This window comes from Taeniopygia guttata, chromosome 1A (genome assembly GCF_048771995.1).
Source record: "Taeniopygia guttata chromosome 1A, bTaeGut7.mat, whole genome shotgun sequence".
Lineage (NCBI taxonomy): Eukaryota > Metazoa > Chordata > Aves > Passeriformes > Estrildidae > Taeniopygia > Taeniopygia guttata.
This window is the reverse complement of record NC_133025.1, coordinates 56461315-56488877: the sequence shown is the minus strand read 5'-3', so window position 1 is coordinate 56488877 and position 27563 is coordinate 56461315. Positions and strand designations below refer to the sequence as shown.

Below are 27563 nucleotides of genomic sequence, written 5' to 3'. Positions count from 1 at the left end.
CCAACCACAGTGAGAGTCCAGAAAATTAAGCTGGGTGCTGAAAATGTATTCTTTTTTCCTCTTTTGGATATCTTAATAATTTTTTTTTAGGTTTTTTTATACCTAATAAAAGAGGAAATTATATTTCTTTGGTTTATACTTGGTGGGGTAGGGGGGATTTAATCTTGGTGTACAATAGAATGATTCTTTATAGAAAAGGACTATGGCTGAATGCCTGATTCAGTTTTCTGACACCACTAGGACATGATCAGGTGCTGTTTCTGCAAAGCTGGAAGGCATAACTGAGGCAGACAAACCATAGACTTCTATAGCATTTTCCAAAATACTGAAATATATTTGAGTTAAAGGGACATTACTCTAGGAGCATTAGCCTGTAATATGTGGAATAAAACTTTGGTTAGAATTTTGGTGATGAATAAAGTAGCATATGATATCAAATATTGTGTGACACTAAATTAAAGTAGGCTAGTACAAGTTACTGAGGTTCTTTGAATCTTTTTCCTCACAATCCTTATGAAAAAAAACATGACATTTTCTCAGATTGATTGCTGAACTTTTATGTCATTGACTTAGTTATAATTACTTCAAAGCAATAGGGAGGGGTTTATCACTGCTGTGTTTCGTTTGGATTTGTTCTAATCATTACTAGAACATTCAACACCTAATTTTATTATTTTTACAGTTTATATGATTGTCACGTACATGATGACATCTGTGTAATATAAATACACAATATGACTTTCATACGCTTCAGTGTAAACCTTGTCCTTTGCCTTATCTGTAAATCCCCACAGAAAACGCTGAAAGTACATTCTAATTGCTAGGACTAGTAAAAGCAGATTGCCAAAGCAGTCTGAAATTAAAACTGGCACAGATTATAGTGATTTATATACAAGTGACAGGCCACTTGTACCTGTCAGGAATAAAAATGTGAGACTTCCATCACCAATCTCTCCCAGGACATGCAAAGGCAATTCAGTGTTGGCTGCAGAGGATGAGGGTGTAGTGCAGCAGAAGAAAACACTTTAGTGGTGTTCTTGTGACCACCCAGTCGCAGGTACACTTGTTGATGTGATAAATAAACATTGAGCTCAAGCAATCAGATCTTTAAAAGGGAAAAAAAGTCTTTTTTAGTTCAGTTTGGGTTTTGGGGTTTTTAATTAAACTCTAATGCCCATTAAAATTGTAAAAGCTTCTAGGGATACTAGAGCCAATTACAAATTCATTGTCCTAAAATTTTGAAGCAGAACAGGTGAATGAGCTTAAAAGGATTGTGAATTATTCACTTGTTTGCTCAAAGAACTCTAATATATACACTTTATTAACTAGACATAACAACAACTTCTTTCTTCTGGGCCATACTGCCTTTTTTCTCTAGGTGCACATGTTTGATGATGGAAGGTTCTCTGACATTCCAGTCCTCAGGTATGAAACCACTTTTTTGTACTGTGGAGAGGACGCAGCAACATACAGCAAATAATCAAACTACTGAAGCCCTGATGTTGCTGTACAGTCATTCCAGGGCTTTATGGAAAACAGACCAAGCCACCAGGTGAAGGAGATATCAGACTCCTTTGAAAATGAAGGTTGTGGTGGGTTGGGTTGGTTTGGTTTTTTGTTTGGTTGGGTTTTTAATTGTTTTCTCCTAACTAATGAAAGACCTGAAAGAAGAGCAGAGTTGGTTTTCCTTCCCACTTAGATATGTACTTTCATTAAGACCAGGAGTGACACTGGGAAGCACTTGGGGAATGGGATTTGCTTTCCCGATCCAAGTATATAACTGCTTTCTCATGGCAAGGGATAACATAAATAAGTCACCTTGATAACACAGGAAAATGCTAAGGGAAATATTTCCAGTGAGACAGAGCCTTTTCTTGAGCTATTTGGCTCAATACCCAGTGATGCCAGCTTATACCAGTGGAGGACAGCACCAGTTTGCAGTGAATATCAGACAGATTTCTGTAAAACCATTAGTTCACCATTTTGCTACACTTTGTGCAAATATTCATGCTGGGAAAGTTAAGTGCAAAGTATTTCCTCAAAACTAATTTTTCTCTTTTTATCTAAATCTTCAATTTAGATTCCTGATAACAAGTAAGTTCTGACAAATAAGTTAAAGCATCATGATCTTCACGTACAACATGACTGAAAAAGGTACTCACAGTCACTTGGGTTGCATATTTTGGAATATCAATTTAAATGCAGATTTTTAAGTCTCCATTTAAGTATCCATAAGGGATGTCTCTCACTTGATTAAAATACCAGTAGTGAAAATATTTTGGATTTAACATTTTCTTCCACACTGTGAACATAGTTAATAGGGAGCCCCAGAGAGGATAAAGTTTAACGGATCAAATTTTTTCAGGGAATTTTCAGGTAATGCAGTAATTCTCCAAGCAGATTTACTTCAATATAGCATAACCACAAGGTACTTTCAAAGGAGTTAACACACAATAGCAAATGCCTAAGTAATTTTACCTTTTGTCATCCAAATAAATATTTAATCTGTACAAGAACTCTTGACCAAAAAAAAGTTCCTGCTGGTGATGAAAAGCCAAAAATTGTAATTTACCACATTGCATCTTGACTGTGTTTCAGGCAGCCCTGAAATGAAAGTCTGCACTGATTAAGTGGAGATGTATTATTTGGCTGTATAAATGCTGCTCTCTAAAGCTCTGTTCTAGAACTGATTGGGAATGGTATCCTCTTTTACAGCACAATTCAACTTTATGAAGTTTAGGCAGACCAGCCAGGTAACAAGTGGATAAGATGGATCCCCCTGAAACTTAGAACAGTGTTTTCCACTCATGCCTTTGCTGCACTGAATGCATGGCTAAAATCCAAATTATATCAAACAACTCCAATAAGGCAAATGAATGCTTAAGTATTTCCAGTTTTAAATTACAAAAGATCCCCACCCCCCAAGCAAAAAAGTTTAAAAGAAACTGGAGCTAAATATGGCTTCATTTCAGGAAGCTGTATAGCAATTATGAGATCCCAAGAAAAAACTCTTCAGCAAAACTGAAAATTTATCACTGCTGATTCTTGTTTTAGCAATTGCATTACTCTCTAAAACAACCTTGAAACCAAATGCCTTTCATAGCGTGGGTTGTCTGACCTGATCTACAAAGCACAGAAAGAAGTCAAGCTAATGTGGGTTATATTAATTTTATTTTTAAGCCTAGTGAAGGGACACTGAAACTAACAAAAGTCTCTCAAACCTGACTCATAAGAAGCAGAGGGGTGTTGCATGATGACTTGGGCATGTCAGAAGCTAGACAGATGTGTTTCCTTCCTTTTCCATCTGGCTGTGCATAGTCTCAGCCTTACTCACTGAAGGACTACTGTCCTTGGATGGTACAGGAACAAGAAGCAGTAGTGATGCATCCAGATCACCATGCAGTGCTAATTATTCAATCTGCTCCAGAGAAATGAATTCAAGGCAAGATAGGAGACCGATATCTCTTGACAGATATGCATGTGTAACGATGTCTGAGGAAATATCACTCAGCATGATGATCAAAAGGGAAGGCATGCCAAAAGCCAAACATTCCTCTAGTCTTCCTGAGGCCAGGAGCAGTTCAGTGAGGATGGTGAGGGACAGAATGAGACACTCAGAGATGCTTACAGAGTTCTTCTTGATGTTTGGCTCCCCAAGCCCTTTTAAACACATTGTGTTTGCTCAGTGCAGTTCCCCAGTTCTTTATTTCTTTTTGTGCTGCAGATGTTGTTATAAAGCTGCTGGTCTAGAAATAACACAAACCCTCCAGCATCATTAATGGTACTTCAAACAAAGTTCCAGGGACCTCTAGACCACAGCAATGACTGTAACAGGCAGCCTCATCTTAGTCCTTCAGGGAATGAGTCATGTATCCAGCCTGGACTCTGTCTAGAGCAACTCAGCAACAAGAGAAGTCCTCCCTGACATCAATCATAGGATACCCAGCCTGTCCTTCCTCTATCTCTCACTCTCTTTATCTCTGCCCATCTGAGGCAGCTACCTAACACATTTAACTCCCTGCAGCTGTGGTAGAGAATGTTTATTGGTTAATTTCTTTTTAAGTCCATTGAATTACATCAGTCACTGAGGCTGATAATGCCCAGAAATGACATAAATATCACAAGAGTCAGGGCCACACCAAGCCATCTTAGTTAACATTTTTCTACTTCTTAAATATTTCTATTTTCCAATCTCACCTGAATCATCTAATGGTTTTAACTAAAATCACCAGGCAGAGCAGATTTAGATGATTAGAAAGCCTTCAAGATGCAGTTACTCTTAGAAAACAGCAATGAGGGCTCCATGAAAGTTGAAATTTGGTTTTAAAAACCAAAAGAGGAAGTAATTGTTTAATTGCACCACAGAATTATTTCACAGTGTAGTATATTGTACTTTAACAGTATATTAAACTGTAATAATTAATACAAACCTGTAAAAGTAAAGATTTTTTTTTTCTCAGTTGCATCAATTCTATCAGATTTTCTTTACAAATGATTGTGGGTGCGCATGGTGGTTATTACTCTGGAGACAAAGAGTCACCACCTTATTCCTAGACCAGAAATTCCTTAGTAAGCAGTCAACATGAATGCTGTGTCTCCATAGGCACTGATAATCGGAAAGAATAAATCTGACCAGATCATTCTTCTAACTCTGTTTGAAAGTCTCTTTTGTACTGCCTGCAGGGTGGAAGACTGGATAGCAGAATGAAATAGCCAGATGTTGGGGAAAAATAATCATCAACATTGCTTACAGGTCTTTCATCTGAATGCCACTCATCTTGCTAAAAATCTGCAGTGGTAAAAAAAGCAGGTAAGCAACCAGCATTAGTTACAGAAAAGGAGCAAAAAGTAACTTGATTCAACTTGCCTCAACTCTTTTTTCCAAGCAGCCTCTTAATCACAGAAGACTTTTCAGCGATTTTTAAACAGTTTATTCTCAATTCTTATGAACTTTAGGAATGATTTTACTGAGACTGTTTTTACACATAACATCCTCCTTTCAACTACATGCATCCAAGCTCTTCTAAGGACTGAACTCCTGCTGACTGAAATGAGCTAGCCCCACATGGCTAAAAGGATGAGCTGAAAAGGATGCCTTTTCTCCTTTGCTTTGAGACTTTTTAATGTTTTCTATTTCTGCAGTACTCAAGTTCTTAACACAAACTAGGAAATGTGTATGCATCTTCTGTGTGCTTTCTGGAATTTCAAAGTTACTTTGTCACAGGAGCTTGCTGCCAGGGGCAAAGATGAAATGTGTGGCAAAGACCAAGTTCCCAGCAGCCTTCTGGATTTTCCAGACAATGTGCCAAGCACAGCAGCTTGTGTAAACTGACTTCCTACTAGATTTGAACTGCAAAAGTCTTCAAGTTTCAAAACTCTTTTTGTGGGATCATAACACTTCTCCGAAATGCTCCTTTCCAACACTTTTTAAAAGAAAGGCCTTCACAAAATCACGAAAGATATCTTCATTTTCAGTGCCATTAACCTACCATTTGTAATTTCCTCAGAAAACGCTGAAAGTGCAGCTCCCAACAGTGCCAAAAAAAGGGGACCACAAATGAATTCAAGAAATATTTACATTTTTAGGAAAACTCCAAGCATATGGATACTTTGGCTACTTTAATCTTCTGAAATTCCTGATCATTTAGGCTGTAAACACAAGATTTCACTTCCTGTAACAACAGTCAAAATGTTGAGGTTACCCATTTGGGATTCAGGAGATCTAGTATTATTTTTTCCCCCTGATACATCCATGGGCTCTGAGCAACTGATTTAGTTTCATCTACAGTAAGATGTAAGCACCTGAATTTAGCATAACTGCTTCTGTTAATGCTTCTCTCCAATGATATTTTTAAAAGCACCTTCAATAGCCACCTAACTCAGGAATTACCTCAACTTGTACACTTTTTACCTGAGGTGTCTGAACAGCTCTTTATATCCTACATGCTTATTGCTCTTCCCATGCAGTTCAATGGTTTTTGAAGTGTTCCAGTGCCCCAGATCATGCCAGTGTCCAGGGCCCATCTACTGGTTTAGCCCTCAACACAAGCAAAAAGCCTCCCTTCCACCTTCCTTGGCATGTGAGGGATTCCTCTGCTGCTCCTAGAGACACGTGACTAATCCACATGTTCCTTGCCATCAAAGATGAGGTGACCTGAGATTGGTCCTTATCACATTTGAAAATGTTCCAGATGGAATATTTGAGATTTGCTGGCATTTGAAAGTAAGCCAGTGACCCTGTAGCCTGTTAAGAGATTCTCAAGTGGAACAACAAGAAAGCAGTGAAAAGCATTGAGGCATTACTCTCCTTAATATTCTAATGGTCAAAAAGTCAGGCATCACAAATGTGAATTGACTTGGATTTAATTTAGGATAAAAAACAAAAATCACTGAAACTGCTTGGATGGCTGGGGAATTTAGCAGAAACTCAAGAGACCCTGGCTTCAGTCAATTTTCCACCATCCTCCTGATTAAATAAAATATTGTTATATCATGAACTAAGATCACTTCAACAACGCTAGACCATTTTGGCTCTCTTCTGTGGCAGCAGCTCTCTGGCCATAGACAGCAGGCACAGACTGACTTTCCCAGGCATTTTCCCAGGGAAGGGTGTGAGAAGATCAGGGAAAAGAATGACAATTCTTATCTCCACTTGTTGCACCTGTGTGCATGTAGAATGTGTCATGGAGATTTGTTTACCAAAAGGTGATTTCTTAGTTAGACACTGGACGGTGTTTCAATTGATTGACCAATTAGTCAAAGCTGTATCAGACAAGCTGTAAGGGTTACTGAGTTTCATAAAAAGTATAGTATAATGCAGTATAGGATGATATAATAAAGCAATTGATCAGCCTTCTGCAATCCTGGAGTCAATTTTACCCAGCTGGGGGCCTGTGGCAACACTCTTCCACAAACTTGTCTCATTTTCTTTTCTAACATCTGAACATTTAGGTTTTCCATAGACACCAAAAGATTTCCGGCATTACAACACATGCTATAACTTTGAGTGTCTTCTGCACACGGAACAGTTGAGATTGGATGAGATCTCATGAGACCATCCAGGCAAATCCTGCTGCTCCAGCAGGATCACCTACAGCATGCAGCCTGGAGTCTTGTCCAGACAGATTTTTAATAGGTCTACTGATAAGATTCTGAATCCTCTGGGAAGTTGGTTCCAGTGTTGGACCATCCTCATGGTAAAAACATACTTTCTTGCATTCAGATTGATGCAAGACATCAATCTGAATCAATCTGATGCAAGCTTGAGTTTTCTGAATTCTAATTTCTGCTCATTGCCTGTAGTCCTTTCAATGGGTATTCCAGAGAAGAGTCTGGCTGCCTCCCCTTCATACCCTGCCATCAGATAGTTATAGGAACTAAAAAGATCCTCCTGTGAACCTTCTTATCTCCAGGTTACTGACAGGTTAATGCTTGTTCTGCTGATATAATGGAAAAAACTGGTTCTGGTTCTGGTCGTGCTTCATTTTCTGAGGAGTTGGGACACTTCTCTGAATCCCAGGAAAGCTTTTTAAATGTTTAATAAGTAGGCTTAAAGAAAGCAACTTGCCTCGGTGACATCTGTTAGTCTAGGAAACTCTTCCAAGACCTTTGCTGGCACTCTGAATCTTGTTCTTGGTCAGTTCTTTGAGACAAACATGAAACTGAGATGGCATATGGAGTCTAATAAACCTCTCTGCTTGTGTACTCTTATTTATATACTCACAGTAAAAGACTCATCAATTCCTTGGAAAAAGAAAACTACATTTTCTAAGTATTCCATGAAATAAATGAAAAATAAAAGTTGCTTCCTATAAATAATTTATGTCTCTCAACATGGTTGAGATATCAGAATTATTAAGAAGTGCTGTAAGAAGGGTATTCCACTTAATTTTAACCACCAATATATGCTGGAGTGCTAAACCATAGATTGCAAATAGCTAGAAATAAAGTGAAGAAAATCTACCATAGAGTTGCCTGAATTTGTGGCAAAATCAGTCACAGTAAGCACAGAATTTGATCCCACACTTAAAATGTTACCCTGACATAGTGTCATGGATCACTAGATCCAGAAAAAATAACATCCTCTCACTGATTTCATTTAGGACTGGGAATGATTCATTTCATTGAGAAATCCAGAAATGAAATAATAAAAAAATATATACAACTGTAAGGGAATAGAAAAACTTGTTCCAAAAGTCAAAAGGGATCTCATTACCTTTGTCCATAACTGGGTACATTTGCAACTTGGATGTTGGAAAATACGTTCTTCAACTACAGCAAAATCTTTCCCTCAGTTATAGAACATAGTTTCAAAGTAATTGGACTGGAGCCCTGCTTTTGTTGCCCATGTGTCTGACTCTTACCAATTCTGTTTACAGAAGGATGGCAATTTTCCTGTCTGTGGAGATGTGGTGTGCTCTCTGCTATTGCCCAACGAGTCTGTAGAACACACAGGTTAATGATTTTACTCTTCAGCTAACTGAGCACTTAGTTAAAGCCAGGGCTGTTCATTCTATTCCTATAAATGAACACTTAGTGAAAACCAGGGCTAAATTTATTCCTCAGCAAAACTGCAAATGAGTTCCATTGCAATTATAACCTCAGCATCAATGTAGGTGGAACTCATGAGAGACCTTCATTGTGTTCAAGGACACAGACTCTGGGAACTGACATGGGAAAGCTTAAGTGACTAAGAACTGAGTGAATAGCAGGGCAAGTAGCAGATAGAAAAGTTTTAATTGAGTGGCATTATATTTTATTTTTTAACCAGCAGGGAGAACTATAAATGAAACAGCTGTGCTGTGAAGTAAACACAAGCTGGTGAGCAGCAGGTTAGTAAAATGATGGGAACAGATCAAAATATTTTGTTTTCATAAAGGAGAAGGTGTTTTTTTTTTGTTTTTATCCTATCACTAAGCCTTTTATGTAGAATATCTACACATTAATTTCCAAACTTTATTTTACTGAAAAGCCCCAAATATTCCAACACCATCAAAACAAAAAATTGAAACATTACAATAATACATAATTTGCATGAAAAACTTCCAACAGAAATGTCAGCAAAGCTGACAGCTTTTAAGCATGTTTCAACAACAAAATCAGTTCCAGAAGATAAACACAAAAAAGAAGCTACAGAAGATAAAGACAAAAAAAATCATGCCAATCAACAGTTTAGTCCTTTTCATCTCTAAAGGATAATTACGAACACCAAGGAGTTTAGAACAAGAGCAAAGAAACGCAAAACATCTGAAGTTTTTCTACACTTTGATAGAAAAAGTGAAGAGTGTATAAAAGTGCCCTTGAGTTTTTTTACTTAAATTCTTACAACACTCTCCCCTTTTTTACTTTCTTTCCATTCTGTTTCTCTGCATGCTGTGCCCATCCCCAGGTACTACACACTAACTGCTCTCTTGCTGCCCTCTGACCACACTTGTCTTTTCTGTAGTATACCTAAGAAACTGCCTCCACTCACTAGTAGAGGAGTGACTCACCCACTGCTCCTCTTCACAACAGCTGTCAGTGTGAAAATATATATATATACAAGGCAAATTGGGAGAAGAATGATGCCTCTCCTAGCTCACCAAGAAAATAATTCATCTATTTTCTATAACTATGGAGAAACATGGATTATTTCAGTCCCTGTTCTCAGCAAATCCCAGAGTTGTGTCAAGGGACAGTATTGTGAGAAAACACAGCATTAGGAAAGGACAAGAAACATCCAGAGTTGTGACTTTAATTAAAGCAAAGCTCAAGCTGAGTATGTGTTTAAGGGCTTTTGTAGAATTTGGGACTGAAAGATGATAGTAGATGCATTAAATATGTGCTTTGGTAGAAAGTCTACATAGAGATAAGATAATCATTTAATTATGTGTAGCTAATTAAAGCAAACAGCAGGATTTATCTATTTGCTGCACTGAGACAAAAACAACCAAAGCACTGTCCCACTAGAGCTGTACAACAATATACATCTCAGGTCAGCTACTGCAACATTTTTCCAGACATACTCATAATTTGATTTTTGTGTGTAACTCATGGGGGTCAGGTTTGGAGGGAAGGGGGAGTAGAACAGGCAAAATCTCATAGTTTGCAAGGGGAAGGCAGTCAGCATTAAACATAGGAAATCAGTTTTGTTACAAAATCACTTGTGACACATCCTTTTCCTGTGGGAAAAGAAAACATCATAGATGCTGTAGTACTGGTCAACACTGTCTCACCTACTAAACCATGCAACATTACATCATTTCCTCAGAGAATGAGACATTTAATCTGACTTAATTTTTAATTAATTTTTATTTAAAAATTTAATTATTTTTTATTAATTAGACTATTTTGGAAACATGTAGACGAGACAAGAAATGTATCAGCATAAAGCAAGCACAAGGGGCTTAATCCCTCTGCCTTCACGGCAGTTGTGTCAGAAGTGCATGATAAATGCTCCTCAACTCACTGAGCTGTTGCTTGTCTACATTCATGAAGAAATGTAAAGTTCCAAGTTAATAGAATGGCTGTGTCATGAAAACACCCCCAGAAAATGAATAATTCTGTTTACATCAGAGAAAGGGAGGGAATAACTCAAAGCATCTCACTAAGCAACCAACTAGAAAAAGTGAAAACTGAATTAGTATTAGGTCCAGTCATTGAATAAGCAATTTTTTTATTCTTTAGGATTTCCCATAGAAACAAATCTTACTGCAAGGACAAAAATTGATAAAGTCTTGTTTCTACTGGATTTATGGCTCTTTGTGGATTGACTTTTTAACTGAGTTATAGCAACATTTCCTTTTATCTCCATATATAACTGGATTATGAGGCTGAGGTAACTTGTTTTCTTTTCTCTTCCTGCTCCAACTGTCCTCCAGCAAAGTAGAAAAAAACCCCCTCAATTCCTTTGTCTACTTAAACATCTCAAGTATTAAGCTAAAGTAATCTATTTCCCCTACAGTATCTCCCACTACCTGCATACATATGAGCAGTCACAACCAAGAGAATAGAAATTTTTCCAGGACAATGTTACAGGTGTTTAAAACTAAATGTTTTTTATCCTTTATGGCCCATTCTTCAGCAAATCTAGCAGAACAAAATTGCTTTTGAAGCCTCTGTTTCTGGAGAACTTTTAGGAGGCGATATCACACTCTGGTCAAGTGACTCCCTAAGCTTTGTTTCCACCAAAATTACCATAAAAATAATGACTACATAAAAATATAGGATGTAATAATGCAAGTGCACAAAGAAAAAGAAAACCTAAACAAGGTTTTATTTGACTTTTGAATCTTAGTTTTTGCAGCCTTAATATTTAGTTAAATTATGAATATTTAGACTATATATAATCATATTTTTTGACAAAAAACACTCATTTTAAAGTGCATATACTTAGATATATATGTATACAAGGAAATGCCATTTATATATTTACACATTCAGTATACACCACTGGATGATAATATTTGGTATTATTATTTATGCATCTAGAATAATTGCTATTCATTGCATTGCTCTCAATTTCCAGCTATAATAGATAACATTTCTCCAGGAAAAACTGCAGTGCAAAAAAAAAAAAAAAACAACTTAATCTTTGCTACTGTCACTTGCTCTAACATAAGTACTGTTAATTGCAAACTGGGGATTCTACTATTAAGATTTCAATAACTGTAATTTCACTCCAGAATAAAGTAATATATCTTCTTTGTAAAAGCAGCTTAAGTGACAACTGTTCAACTTTACATGTAGCAAAGATATCTGCATAACATGAAGTAGTGCTTTATTGCAGTCAAAAAGCCTTCTGCAGACAGTTTTCTTTAGCCTTTTTTGAAGAAAATACAAGTAGGTGGCCATAAGGATGAGTGCTCTTTGTTGAAGTGGTTTAGGAGCAAGCTCCACTGCTCAGACATTTACAAAGATAAAACCATCTTTGCTCTAGAGAATATGCAATTATCAGTCTTAAATGAAATTGATGAAAAGGCCCTGATGGATATTGGACCAGGATGCATGAGCAGGAAAGGGCAGATCTGGGCTTGAAGTTTCATGCATCTATCAGAATACACAGCAGCTATTTAATATTGTTAAAGAAAAACTAGAAAAAAAAAGCAGGATTTTTCACTGCTTACTAACCTGGACTATCTTCTTTTCTGGTTAGCTGGCTGGTGATTTTATTCTTTCCATGTTGAAGTGGTCAGATGAAATACAGTTTCCAAACATCTGAAACAAAAGCCAAGCAAGCAAGAGGATAAAATAACTAAACTGCCTGGGGAGCTTACATGAAACGTCTAAATTTAGACAGTTTTTGCTGCTTTGCCTAACAGAACAGGTAGAATCCCATGCACCACTGAAGTCCTGTTCAATATAATTTTTCAGGGCTTCAGTGTAAGTAACACACAGGTTTCACTTTCCTCCGGGTAAATTTTCTCAACAGTGCTGTGGGTGAATATCTCTAGCTCAGAAATTCAGTTCTACCACACTGAAGTGTTTTTAGTCCTTTCAGGGGTCAGAGGTAGGAAAGTGCAGAAAGCCCAACAAAATAAATTGGGCCAATTTTCTGCAGGCTAACTACAGAATGCAATGAAGAATTTGTCCTGATTACTTGTAGTGACTTGGAATTTACCTTTTTATGAGAAATAAGAAATTTTAGATTTTACTTTAATCTCAGTACAGCATAAAGAAAATACCCTATAAATCAGAGAAGTGGTTATTGTTATAAATGACAACTTTTATAATCTTATAGTGGATCGGCAAGTATTAATTTTTTTCTTAATTTGAAGCCAATGTCGTGTTCTATTTTTTATAAGCTGCATCAAATGAACATAAGGTTATGTAGTTGAAGTGATAAGACTAATAAATTTTAAGAGCCATTTCCTTCAGCACAATGTAGTTTTGACTGCACTGTGGGTTCTAGGGAAAAAACTCAAATCTGTAAAGCAGACCAGCTCTGAATAGGATGAATAAACAGGTGTCTCAAAATCTCTTCCATCCATTTTATACTTTTAAGTGAGAAATGTTGACAATTGTCATCAGTAGAATTTCTTACAGCCTTAATCCAGGAGAAATATCTTTAGTTTTAAGCTCTAGTTACACTCATCTTTTCAATTAACCACATATGCAATGGGATTCATTTAGAGGAAACCAGATGCTTGTTTTGTCCAAATGTATTGTTTAAGAAAGACTATAATTTCATAGGAAAATGGAAGGACCTTTATTCATTCAATAGAGCTTGGATTAAGAGACTGGAGATCAGATCCAGAGAGGTATTTAGGCACCAAAACAGGAAAGAGAATAGAATAGGATGAGCATCTGTAATATTTCACTGGTCTAGGCCTTTAAAGTCCAAGTAATACCTGCCCCAAAATGAAATTCCCCAAACTTAGTACCCCAAACAATTGTTAAATCAATCTTGGGGATATTTGTCATGCATTTTAAGATAACATGCAGGTAAACCAAAGCTGATAAGGCTGAATGTTTAAATCATTAATTTCTACATTTTTTACTGTTTGCTTCTAAGTATATTTAACAAGGCAGACATCCATCATTAATTACTATGTTTAAAGCTTTTCCCTAAAAGATAAAGAGTTAAAGCAAGTTTCAGGTTGACTTTTGTTACATTATTAGATATTTCCACCATGTGCACAGTTATTTGTACATGTATGTCTTTCCTGCAAAAGAAATACTACTCAAGAACATATTGTCCGTGAGAAAGAAGAAAAATAAAACAAAAATTCTGCAGATTAATATACAGCAGCATTTTTGATGCTGAAGCCGGGATGCTGTTCAGTTGATTAGGCCACAAAATTGATTTACCTTTAAAGATGTTTCACATTATAGCTCTTCACTTCCAGACTCCCAAATGTGGTTCTATTGAAAATCAGTCTTCATTGACAAATTTTTTTGACAAAGCAATAACAAATGAGGCAGGGAATGGCTCCAAGGGGTGTGCTTATTGCTGCCTTCTCAGAACACCCAAAGGCACTCTTAAGAACTGCTTCATTGTCTTTGCTGACAGTAAATGTCAGCAGCCCAACTCCCTGCTGCAGCCTGGAAAGCATCTTCCAGAGCACTCAGGACCCATATTTAAAGACATGATTGCAGGTTTAGTGCAGCTTGTGGAAACATAAAATCCTGCTGAGCATTTCTGGTCAGGCCATTAACAAGGTACCTGTTTGCGTGAGAAGTTCCACAAGGTTCCTGGGACTTCCTCTTAAATATACAGCAAACAATTTATGAGGACCAATAAAAGCAGAAAAAAAATACTCAAGGGCATGAATGACAACTATCTATCTCATCCCATTTACTTTCTGTAGAAATTAGGCATTTAAATGACATCCGAGGCTCTGAAAAATTCCACCTGCTAATTTTAAAACACAGGATGGTTGAATGTTGTAAAAAATTAGAAAGCATGTCAATCTGAACAAAGGACATCATTGGACTATGAATCTGCTGCAAGCTCATCAAAGACAAATGTCACTGGAAATGTATTCATTAAGTTAGTGCATATATTTAATTCCTTTGTGGTGGAAAAGCTGTGGTTTCTGCTGATTGTTGAAAAATTAAGAAATTTATCCCCCAAAGCCATAGAGAAAAAACATTAGACACTAACTTCATGTGCACTAAGGCATAAAAGGGCATAATTTCAGCTGCTAGCTAAGACATCTGGATCTTTTAAAGGAGTTTCTACAATAGAAAGTTGCATTTTAGGACACAGCAATGATTTTCCCTATGATCACAGGCTTGCTTACCTCATCTCTTTTTCCCCATAAAGCAGGGCTGACTTAGGCTAACCATTGCAAAGCCATCTGTGAGGGTTAGCATGTTACACCCAAATGTGCTTTCTTTCATCATTTGATGTGCTTTGCAAAAAATCACAGGACAGCATGATGAATTTTACCCACCTGTTGTAAGAACTGGAATATTTGTATTCATGGAAACCTTGATGAAAGCTAAAATGGCAGCTGGGGTCCTGTTCATCTTGACACTTTAAAACCTGCACTTGGCTTGCTTTAAAAATTAAAGCAATTGCAAAAGTTGAAGCTTTATACATAACAATATTGAAGGTACAAATTAAGCCCCAGAGAATAACAGAGCTAAGAGCAAAGTCTGGAACATGACTTAACTCAAAGGTGCTGTGCTTATTTTTCAGAATCCAATATGTTAAAAGAATGAATGTGACATTACACAGACAGGATCTAATTTTCTTTGGCTCTATGGAAGGAAGTGAGGGTAAGCATAGTTGCTTTGGTGCCAGATTTTCTAGCAGCTGCATTAAGTCAAACTGCTGAGACAATGTGTTTTGAGCCCTGCACAAAAACATGGTCCTGAACAGGTATGGCAGAAGTAGCTTCCCATCTGGCCTGGCACTTCTGAAGGCAGAAAGGTTTTGTACACAACCTGGGGACATGAATCTTTCTGGTGGAATTCTGTGTCCTGATTTGAGAGATTTGCAAGTAATCAAATGGTCAATAGCACAGAAATCAAGTTTTGTAGGAGCACAAGCATGTGTCGGTACAAATGCAAGGCAATGAAGATAGGGAAAGAATAACCTGAACCATGGTTGCAGGATATCAAAATCTGAACTGACACAAAGTTCACTGAAAAGATCCCAGAAACAGCTGAGACCATCAATTCATTATGAAACAGCTGTCAGCAAATCAATAAAAGAAAAAAAAATAACATCAGTTGGAAAAGTACCAAGAACATGACAAAGACATTATGTTGTTACTGTTAGAGCCTTTGCTTGCCCATATCTTGAGTCCTGTGATAGGTTCTGATCCCAGCAACTCAAAAGGATGTAGTAGAGTTAGAGAAGGTACGGAGGAGGGTAGCTAAGATGATCATGGCAATGGAGAAGCTGCTTTATGAGAAGATGCTAAAAGGGACAGAAGTCCTAAATAGGATGATAATGATTTACAAAATAATTAAAGCAGTGGATAAAGTGAACGAAGAACTATTACTCGCTGTACCACAATATAGGAACTAGAGGTTACCCATCAAAACTATCCAGAAATCAATTTAAAAGACCTCCAAGATTAATGACTCAAACACTTTCCCTTGCTTGATAAGCTACAGTAAAGGAACTGAAAAGGACTCCTTATATACAGTCATAGCAGCAATATTGCAGGTTATCACAGGAATATTGTTCACATGTTAGTTACTGTAGATTTAGAGTGAATTATCACTGTGCCTTACAGGAACTGACTGATTAAAAACTGATTTGGGGTTTTTGGAATGCATGCAGGAAAGCTACACAACCTATCAAGGGAAGACAGAAGACACTCACTCCACTGAGAATGTGGCAGACAAGCTGTTTGTTTCAAGCATCCTAGCTCCAGCAGATAGCAATCAGCTTCCTAACTAAATCAGCAGGCTGTAGATCAAAAGGACTGTAATGCATTTTAAAGCACTTCAGAAGAAGGAATGGAAGGTCAATTACCAGAACTGATGCCAAGCTGACAGGCAGAGTCTGTGGACAGAACATGAGGATAATCAGCCTTCTTGGATCCAGGAAACACTAGGAAATGGGAAAAAGGGCACACACAGTTTGGATTTACTGATTTTGTGGTACACTTTTCTTGAAAACATTTTATTCTAAGAAAATATTAGACAGCTTTAAGAAGAGAACTTGATCACTGTGAGTTACTGTTATTGCCCCACATGGACAATGAGTGGCAGGACCTTTCCTTGCTGAGAAACTCTCAGGATAGCCTGGAGAGTAAAGGAATAGATCAGATTTGAGGGTAGGAGGTGAACCAGGTGCCATGCAGAAACAGATGACAATGAGAAACCAAAAGCAGTAGAATGGGGAAGGCTGCACTCTTCCTGAATTGAAGGTGGCTAAGGTTTCTTTTCAGCTGTCACAGCTGACAGACAGGCTTTGAAAATAAGGTGTGTCACTAATTAACTTTACCCTTAACTGACTGTGTAAAATGACCAGTTTGTGTCAGAAATAATTCCTACCCATGAGGACTGCAGAGAATGCAGGTATGGCAGCTGGTAAGAAAAAGGGATAGACACCCATCTTGCACATGGAGAATGCAAACATAAGATAAAAGACTTGCCTGAAATAGAAAAGGTGTCTCAGACATAAGCAAAGATTGATCCCTAGATTTCTGAATCCTTATTTGAACCCTCAAGTCCAGGACCTCTTTCCCACCTGCAGTAGTACTGTCATATTAGGCATATACCCAGCTGGAAAAGTTAATACATTGCATTAGAATGACTCCATATAATCAATCAGCTGCAAGGGAGCATCTGGCAAGATAATCTGCTTGCTTTCCCTTCCTTCTGCTCTTCTTGGTTTTGCTAGCTGGTAATTTCTTTCTTTGCATGGAACGTCTTTTTACAGAAGCAGCCTTCAATAAGCTTCAATATCTTTTCATGCTTTGCTCAGCCATGACATACACACTGCTCTTTTCTATTGCCACAAGAGCTAAACAAGAGAGTGGAAGAAAAATATCCAGCAATGTTCATGGATAGTTTTAATGAAATTCACTTCAGCAATGTTTATGCCTTTTCTTGTTTTTGTGTTACAGAAGGATTTTAGCTGGACAGATTAGTGACATGGAGGGAAGGACACATATGTGGAAAGCAGGGGGAAAAGAGTGAGACTGAGAAAATATATCTTCAAAGCAGGAAAATGAAATATAATCTACCAGGTAGATGGACAGGATACCCAGAAACTCAAATCAGCCTTCTTTCAACAATCATGCCAATTGTGAAATCTCTGGTAGATTCCCATCATTTTTTTACAGGTTTTATCATGTTTATTCAAATACATACAACATTAACATTTAGTCTATTTAGAGTAAAAAGCCAGGTAATGGAGGAAAATTTTGGGGGGGAAATCCCAAAGTTCCAGGCACACCGAGTGTCCTCACCACATTTAGAATGAGACAATGAAGGCAAAAGAACATTTTGAAGAGTCATAAAAAATAAATTGTTAACTTTAAATGATGAATTACAACACAGTCTGTATTTAAAGCACTTCTGTTAATCACAAGCTTGAAAGATAAAATTTTAAAAATGCACTCAAAAAATGCATACTAGGAAGCTACAATTTGCTCATAGATATTTCATGAGCTAAGAAACATATGAGAAATTGTTTGCTGTGAATTATTCACTTGGGTTTCAAATTGCTACACATTCAAGAAAATACAATGAAAACCTATGATTCCTTGTCATCGGATTTGCTCTTTGGGAGCTGCATCACACTCACTGCTTTTAGCAGAACAGGCTTTGTGTGACAGCAATATAGCAGTAACACAAGGATTGTCTTGCCTTTTTCTCTGGATTTTAAATTTACTTCCTCTATATTCATATTATAAATCTACCTTTCACATACAGACCCTGATTCAGCAGATTTCAACTTCCTTGCCTGCAGTTAAGCAAGGCTGAAGAAAACCTTAAAAGCCAGGAGAAAGAATGTATAGTGAAGGGCACGCTTCTCTTCCCTCCTGAATTGGCACATTAACATGTTTTGTAGCTGATCTGAACTTTACATTCCAAAGGTAAATTTTTTTTTTTTCAGTTAACCTAAGCACAGCTGAGGTCTGACAAAGGCTGTGTTGCTGCCCTTTAAGCTTCAGTAGCTTAAGAGCCCACCAGAGCACAGTCCTTTCGCCTCACAGAAAAACCATTGGGCACTGCAGAAAGAAATGGTTGAGTAAGGAGCTTTCAAAAAAATATCATAGGCAAGCAAAACAAAAGACTATAGAAAATAACCTTGCTACTGCAAAGTAATTGCCAAAAAAAAAAATTATTACAATACATTCACTCAAAAAACGTATGTCTACAATTCAAATCTTCTTTCCCATTCTTTCCCACCTGAGCCATCTGGAAACAAATAACTTATTGTTTTTAGTTTAAGAAGCCTGGCTTCCCCTCCTGCCTGTTATATATGAATATACCCATATTTTATATATGAATACATGGCAGTATTTTCCCCCCCTTCTCTCTATATTATGATCAATAATAAACTTATATTTCATTGCCATATCCTTGCCAATCTCCTTCAGCATTTTTGAAAAGGGATTATTTCAGTTGCTGAGGGCTTAGAATAGTACTTATACTTTTGTTTTGTCCTGCTTCAGTCCGTTGTCTTGAGATGGATGACTCAAAAATGAAGGCGGTACCATAAAAGTACAGATCATGCACTATAAATCTACACATCTAGCTGTGATTAATAGAGATAGGTGTTTTAGCAAGTGATTGTACAAGTGATGTTGGTGAAGAAGAAAAAAAAGAGGTCCAAGAAACCATAGTGAAGAATAAAATGTCCTGACAAAAGTGGCAATATATATATAAAAATGTTAACTACCTGCATAAGATAAATGGTGGGTCAACAGCAGAGAATGTAATTTGCCATAATGAAAAACAATCCTTTCCTACCAGGGAGCGAGGCAGCAGTGCCTTTGGCTGAAATAAAAGTACAGAAAGTACCTGAAAGCATTACTTTTTTGGACTGTTTCCCCAGATAAGTACCTTATTTACTTTTCCCAGTCCTCTACCTCCTGACGGAGAGGCTGGAGGAATAACAGCATTTAGGGAGTGCTCTCAAATTGTCAGGTGCAAGTCTCGGGATGTACCACAAAGTACAAAGGGTCATAATTTGCATATGGAATCTTCTCAGGCTCTTTCATCCCAAACTGCAGGAAAGACTCTCGTTGGTACATGGACTTTTGGGTTGGGTCATACACTTTCAGAAGCCCTGAGGCATATAATATAATAAGCAAAGAAGCAAGCATGTAAGTTTCTTCTGTTTGAGAAATTCAGCCCCAGATAAAACTAAATGTCATGGATCATATCAAGTTTAAAAAAAAGTGACTTAGAGTGGTTTCTAAAGGTGTGAAGAACGAGTGACCTCCACATGCCAATGAAAAGAGTACTGGACTACTTTAGCAATAGTCTGCACAGAGGAAAGTGAAACATCCTGTCCCATTTATTCATACAATGAAAAAAAGAAAGTTACAACTATCCCAGAGCACACAGATATCCCTTCAGAAAGCTGCCAAATAGCACTTCAGCAAAGCATGCAATGATAATTTAGAAAAGCTACCATGAACCTAGATAACCTTTCAAATCCATTTATCACAGCAGTTACATTTCTCATTTCAAGGCAAGTGACAGATAATAAATATAGATCAAAGGAAGCCTGTCCATACATAAAAAGTTGTATTAAATGAAAAATTGATTCACAAAATAGCATTATATATTTTATAGTCTCTTCAAAGCTCCTATTTAAAAACTGAGCTTTATTTTCTACATTTAACCTTAACAGCTATCATATCACATAGCTATAACACTTTGGGAAAAAAAAGCCCCACAGATTAAAGACCTGTAGTAACTAGAGATGGCTCCAACCACATTCCAGAAGCAGGATGTAAATCCTTTCACATTCCAAGGACATCTAAAATGAGATTTCTGTTGGGAAACATATGCAAATACTTTCATTAGGAAAATTCACGCTAGAAATCAGATTCAGTAAACTCCTTCAGCCAACCCGCTGAGCACACACAGACATTTTAGATTTCTTTTTCTGAGGTGCAAGAGAGCAATGCTTCTTCCCATCAGACAAGAGGCATTCCTGGTGCTTCAGATGGTGTAGCTGGGAAAAGCCACAGCTCTGGATTTTGGATGCAGATTGTGCCGCTCTGGGACAATGTTTTACTCCAGGTCTGATGGGTAGCCAGCTCCTTGACAGCAACACCATGTCCTTGTTTCTTCTCCATTTTGTGATCTCGGCCCATGACCCCCACAGGTGATCCTCACAGTTGCCCTTGGTAGGCTTATCAGGAGAAAATGTCATATACAAGCCCTAACAAAGAGAGACAAAAGCCCTTGCTGTGGGGAGGAGTGAAGGAGAAGTCAGTTGGATGAAGCTCACACAGAGTGGCCAAGACTTGACAAATGTGTGGATGCAGTCACCCCTGCTGTTCTTGGGACAAAAGGAACAGTGGTGCCCATGAGCACCACACACAGCCCGCTTGTCAGTCCTTCGCAGTCCACCAGAAACGACAGTGACAACACAGTGTTATTTTCACCTTCTGCAGCAGGTTCTGGCCAACCTGGCTCCCACACGCAAAACGGTTTTCTTTTTAAACATGAGAGGAAATATGGATTTTCTAGAGAGATGAAGTCTAAAATTTGGCCACCACTGTAGATTTTATACCTCGACATTTTTGGCTATTTGACCCCTTCCATTCCTACAGTAAGAGTTGAAAAGTTACCTTGAAATTGCAGAAGCTGAAGTAGGGATTTTATATCCCCTAATATCTTACGGATGTTCAACTGTAAAATTTGTACACAGTTTGAAAACTATCATTATTTTAATAGAATTTAAATGGTAAGTGTCACTTTTTCACTTAATTTTTCATGACAATTCACTCCTTGGACATATGACAAAATTTTAAATGTTCCATCCATTCCAATGTTTATGCCTGAAGTTGTGGTAGCATTTGCAATGCATGGAGCAAAATCCAAGCTTCTGATCTAGAAACAAATATTAAAACAATATAAAACTGCATGAAAATTCTACAGCTTGTCAGAAATGCCTTATATAAAAATAGCATTTCTAGAGATTCTCCTGCATCTGAAAGGCTCAGTCAGAAAAACACAGCTTAGGTGTAGAAAATACTAACAAAGCAAAGCCAGGAAACAGGAGAAAATATGCATGTAGAGGAGAGGAAAATCACAATTTGTTTCCTGTAATGCCATGAAGAGAAACAGGGAAAGAAATAGCAGTACTTTAGGATTAGTTACTCAGTCCCTGTGCTGGCAACACACAGCATAAAACAATGTTAATTTGTCTGCGGTCTCTGCTGGGGTTTGCAGGTTTGAAGAGAAGCTATGGCAAGGAGAGTTTAAACATACTTTCCTCTTTTAATATCTAATCTAAACCTGCCTTCTTTCAGCTTAATGCCAGTACATACCCTTGTAAAAAGGGCCTCTCCAGCTCTCTTTAGGTACTGGAAGGTACACTAAGCCTGAAACCTTCTCTTCTCCAGGCTGAACAATTCCAGCTCTCTCGGTCTCCACAGCAGTGGTACTCCAGCCCTCTGAGCATGTCCATGCTCTCCTTTCATTGGAACCTGCAGGCAGATCCCACATGGTGTCAGCCCTGGTATCACCTGCCTTCCACACCTTGCCTTTAACTAAAAGTGCAGCAAGAAGTTCTCATGAGAGCATCCTGCAGGAACAGAGGGTTTTTTTTCTTATATACTAGCTTGAATGACCAAAAGGGAGAGTTTCTCTCTCTCTCTCTCCTATTCAGCTCTGTGCAATGCTGTGGGAAAAATCTATCCAGGCTCCATCAGATGGTCCACAAACACTGAGTGACAAAATCTGAAGGGATATAACATTTACTGGCCTTCTATATTCTTATTATTTTGTCCTATTAAAGCAGTTCTCTTATGAAGGCACTTGTTTTTTCCTATTGAGGTTCAGAGAGGATCCTGCACCATCCCTCTCTTCTCTCACCTCTCCACCCCCATGCAGAACAGCTTCCATATAAACACAGTCTGGTATAATCTCATTTAAAAGGGCATAAAATCACTATGCCACTCCCCAAAAATATCTCCTAGCATTTCTCACAGTGCTAACTCCTCAAAAATTAACAATCTAACACTGCATTAATGATGGGAGCTTGAGCTAGCTGCCACCTCCATCCACTCTGACAGGAAGGCAATGCAGAATCTGTCTTTTTGCAGAAAGCATAGGCAGTTTACTGACAGGATAACAGAACAAAGCTTCCATCTGCATCCCATTACAGGTGCTGTGCTGACATTTATAAATTAACTCCTTCTGCTTCTTTCAATTGGTATTGCTCTTTTAAGGACAGCGGTAAAATATAGATGACTCCCAAATAAAGGACATTGTATCATTTTAGATACATATTGAATAATGGACAAGGAATACTATGCTTTATATGAAGTTCACTAGTAAAATAAGTAATAATTTCAAAACACCAGTGCAGATTAAATCCAGTTCTTAGCTTCTTAGAGAGTGAACCTCAGTACCATCAAACCAAACAGTTGGGATCACTGCTAGCTAGCAAGGCTAAAGCTGGGTTTACCTTTTTCCTGTACATAACTTTTCTTGCAGCAGCTTCAAGTGGTGATTTTAATTAATGCTAAATTTTAGACACTGGTTAATAATTATTAAGAGGACAATAAGTCTGGTACACCCTAATTTAGAAGTGCTTGACCTTGCATTTTTAATCTACTCTCATTATAATGAACTCGAGCAGGTAAAGCCAATTTATGATGGTCAAAACTCTGCACAGCTACTTCAATTACACAACTGCCAGATTCAGAAAGTCTTGACAGAATATGTTTAATATTACTAGCCCAAGGCTATAAAAGTAGCTAATATCAGAATCACCAATAGCTTACAGAAGTTTTATGCCTCCAACATCATTATCCATCCACTAATTTCTATTAAATAGAGTTTTAACTCAGATTCTATTCTTGTGATGCTGACTTCAAGCATTAGTTATGCTTTTGATGTCAGGTGGTTATGGAGTAAAAATCCCCCTAAATGCAGGCAAATGGAACAGTTACCTGTTGATGGTAGTGTGGAATACTACAGAGAACATTCAGCTCAGCTCCAAACCTGCAGTTTACTCAGGTAATGCTTCAAATACCATGGCTGGTTAATCAACCATGTGAGGTACAAAACCAGAAAATTAAATTTAAAATTTAATATATGAAAGAATTAGTTAGGTACAACAGGGACAGGCTCCAGAGAAAAGGAAAAAAAAAATCTGTTTGCTGTTACCTAGAGTACATTCCCACACTTTCTCTCCCTACTTGCATAGGAAATCTTATTCCCTCCCAGATGTTCAGACTATGATGCTCTGGGATTTTACACTATTATCCAGTCTGGTGGATCTATCAGCCAGAAACCCCCTCCAAATGCAGGAAGGCTTATCCTACCAATTTTAGAATCTGCAATACAAACACGAAACATTAATATCAGGCTGAAATAAATCAGTAATGTCTACATTTCTAAGCTGAACTGCTTATGTTAAAATCCTTACCATGAGAAATTGGTGTAGGCACTGATATTAACCATTTTAAAGCCACATTCTTTCTTCTGGGAGAAAAACCTATATATGGTGATCATTTTTAGAATTCGGTACATACTGAAGAGCAAAACTTTTTTTATTAGCAAGGCAAATGTAGCCAGCAAGATTCTGGATGGAAAAGAACAGCAGCACCTGGGAATTTGCAGAGCTGAACTGCTGAGATACAAGTGACTGGAACAGCAGTGTGAATACCTGTCCATTCCTTTTTCAAGTGACTTGAACATGTCTGTTCTGCTGAATATAAATTATTTATGCTTCATTCATAGTTTGTTATAGCAGTTGTTAAGTAAGCAGACAGTTATGAAAGGTTTAAATTCACAGAAAAGGAACATAACTAATCCTCATAGGAAAATCAGGTTTGAGGACATCAGACTGATTGTGCAACCACTGAAGTAGGATTAAAACAAGAAGACATCTGCATGAAGTCAAGATGCAGAAATTCTAACTTCTCCGCATAATCTACATGCACATGCATGCAAGCAGACCTGCAAAGAGAAAATACCTATAATTACAATGATGGTTTCATTTGATTTTACAAGTAATAAAGATAACCTTTGAGTATCCAGACACTGGTGTGTGATTCATATGGACATAACACACTGAGAGTACACACACCCTTACATAGCTCCAGAAGGTCATCCTTGCTTTATACCATTAGGCCAGGATAGCTTCTATTTGGTGCCCAACCTCTTTTGCTCTGCTAGATAAAATCATCTTAAACCCATGAGAAACTTATCCAAGATCTTAAAGCACTTTATAAAGATCAATAGGCATTATTTCAACTCAGATGTAGAAGATAGGACTAAACTCATGCAGTGGGTTTCAAGTCTTTAATCACACACAACTAATCATGCAACCCTCCATGCAACAACCCTGAGAAAGAATCAATCATTTTGGTTGGAAAATACTTCTAAAATCATCTAGTCCACCATTAACTTAATGCTGTAAAGTCCTACTACTTGACCATGTTCTTAAGTGCCACATCTATATGTCTTTTACATATCTCCAGGGATAGTGACTCTATCACCTCCCTGGATAGTCTGTTCCAATGCTTATCAACCCTTTCAGTAAGGAAATTTTTCCTAATATCCAACCTAAACCCTGCTGGCACAACTTGAGCCCATTTCTTCTCCTATTGTCTGTTCCCTTGAGAGAAGAGACCAAACCTCACCTGGCCACAACTTCCTTTCAGGGAGTTGTAGAGAGCAATAAGGTCTCCCCTGAGCCTCCTTTTCTCCAATCTAAACATCATCAGCAGCTTCAGGATTTGTGCTCCAGACCCTTCCCCAGCTCCATTGCCCTTCTCTGGACACTCTCCAGCACCTCCATGTCTTTCTTGTAGTGAAGGGTCCAAAACTGGACACAGCACTCGAGGTGTGGCCTCAGTGCCCAGCACAGGGGGACAATCAGTTCCCTGGTCCCGCCGGCCACATTCTGGCTGCCACATGCCGGGATGCCTTTGGCATGCTCCTGAAATCCCAGTTAGCTTCTTCGAGTTGCGCTCTCTGCAAGCAGGAGATTCACTTCGGAAAGAAACCACTAGAGGTCAGGCGGGATATAACCATGGCCACACTGCTCAGCGTGCCATTAGCAAGAGCAGTCAGGAACCAGAGTCATATTCACACTTTAAAAAAAAAAAAGGCTACTTTTCGTACCAGGAAGCAAAACTGTCCTCTTGAAAACTGACACATTCAAGACAGATCACATGCACTGCTATGAAATTATCAGAGAGGAAACAGTTTTATTAGATAGAAAAAAGGTGTGCAGGTAAATATGGGCACTCTATATAAACTAAAGTTGTTCACAGTAAACACAACTGCTGAACAAACACTCAAAGTGCTCAAATCTACCCAAAGTTCACTTATTTACTGTATCTTCAGCTGCCACCTTAAACAGGTTTTCCACAGTGCTTTCATTGCACAAAGATGTGTCTGGACAGGACATTATGTAGAAAAACACTAACACTTTCTCCTCTGAATGAGAACTGCAGTCCCAGTCTTCAAATAAATGTAGAATATCATACTGAAATGAGCACAACTGCTCAGCAGCTGCTTTCCTGAATCTCCCAGTCAGTTATCACTGTTCTGGTGATCTCCTCAGGGAGATCTATTCCTTCAGTGGAAATGGATGAGTCAACCACTCCCTGTCACAAAACCAGTGGCACCACTCAGTGGGAAAGCTGACCTGCAGCTGCCACAGCCTCCTTGAGACACACAGGTTTTCCTGGCCACAGGAAAAGTGCTACTTCTGTCAAAAGTACCCCTTCTCTCTGATACAGATACTCATAATCCCCTGCATCCTCTACATGGATGCAAGCTCAAAGGCTAGGTGGCATTATGTACTTCAGAGAAGTTCCTCAAATAATCAGGTTTCTTTCTCCCCTGTGCCACTTCACTACCTGGTGCACTTATCAACCTGCTTGATTTGCAGCTATGTGCTCTAACAACACTCCTATATTTCCTGGAAGCTTATTTCCCAGGAAACATTCAAAATAATTCCACCAACACTGGCATTAAGGTAGGCTTAGTTAACAAAAAGAAGACTACAATAGCTTTTGTTTGTTTACTCACTTGCAAATAGCCATATTTATTTGATCAGCTATCATATCCTCAGTGAACAGAAGAAATGATTGAAAATTCAGTAACATTTCCTAAACTTTACATCTAACTGGATCTCCTACATTTCTAATTCAGTATAGACCTGTAAATCTATATTTGGTGACACCTGGCTCTGAGAGTTCTGTCAAAACCAGCACATGCAGCAGAAATATCACTTAATTCAAGTTAGCCAAAATGTGTATAGGTATTTGCCATCTACTAGACTGTAAGATAGCTGTCTGAAGTGCCTACCTAAGTCCTTAATGGTATTAGGCAAAAAAACAGAAACAAAAATTTTACATGTACTTGCCACAATATGATGGGAAATAAAGAGAAAACATGCAAACATGTTACTCGTTAAAAGAATCTGCTGATATTTTAATACTTACTGATTTCTGACAGCCCATGTCATCTTTAACAGATATTAAAATCTTCTATTTAAATCTTCTATTTAGCTGCTTCAATGTCAGAACCAAACTTACACAAAGCAGAAAAAGCTGGGAACCCTTCTGTTCTGATTTATGCCTGAATAGACACACAAAAATTAATGCCCAGTTGCTGTCTGCAACAATGCAAAGTTGCTTCTGAAACTGTAGCTAATAGTGACTTGATTATTTGCCTCTTACTACTATGAACAGCATCTGCAGAAACAAACCTCTGTAAAAGTGCTGCTGAGGTCTGCTCTGCTTCCTATGTCCCCACACATTATATGCAAGTGCCATTCCTGTTTTAATACTTCTAAACCACATACATAGCCAAAATCCATGTATAATTCAGTTTCCTTATATGCAAAGAAAAAGTACCCCTCAAAAAAAAACCCAAAAAAATGAAATAGAAGGCCAGTTGTTCATCAGTTTCCACAGAGAAGAGGAACAAGGAAACACACAGACATAGGAAAAGTC

General features: G+C 37.9%; 1 protein-coding gene across 2 annotated transcripts in view; it reads right to left on the bottom strand.

Moving 5' to 3' along the window:
- The window catches only part of CHRM2 (cholinergic receptor muscarinic 2), a 368137-nt gene that overhangs the window by 336011 nt on the left and 4563 nt on the right, over positions 1 to 27563 (bottom strand). For both annotated transcript variants that reach the window (XM_072923532.1, XM_072923533.1), the window contains exon 2: positions 12109 to 12195. The gene's annotated coding sequence lies outside the window, so the exon portion shown is untranslated. The remainder of the gene's footprint in view (positions 1 to 12108; positions 12196 to 27563) is intronic.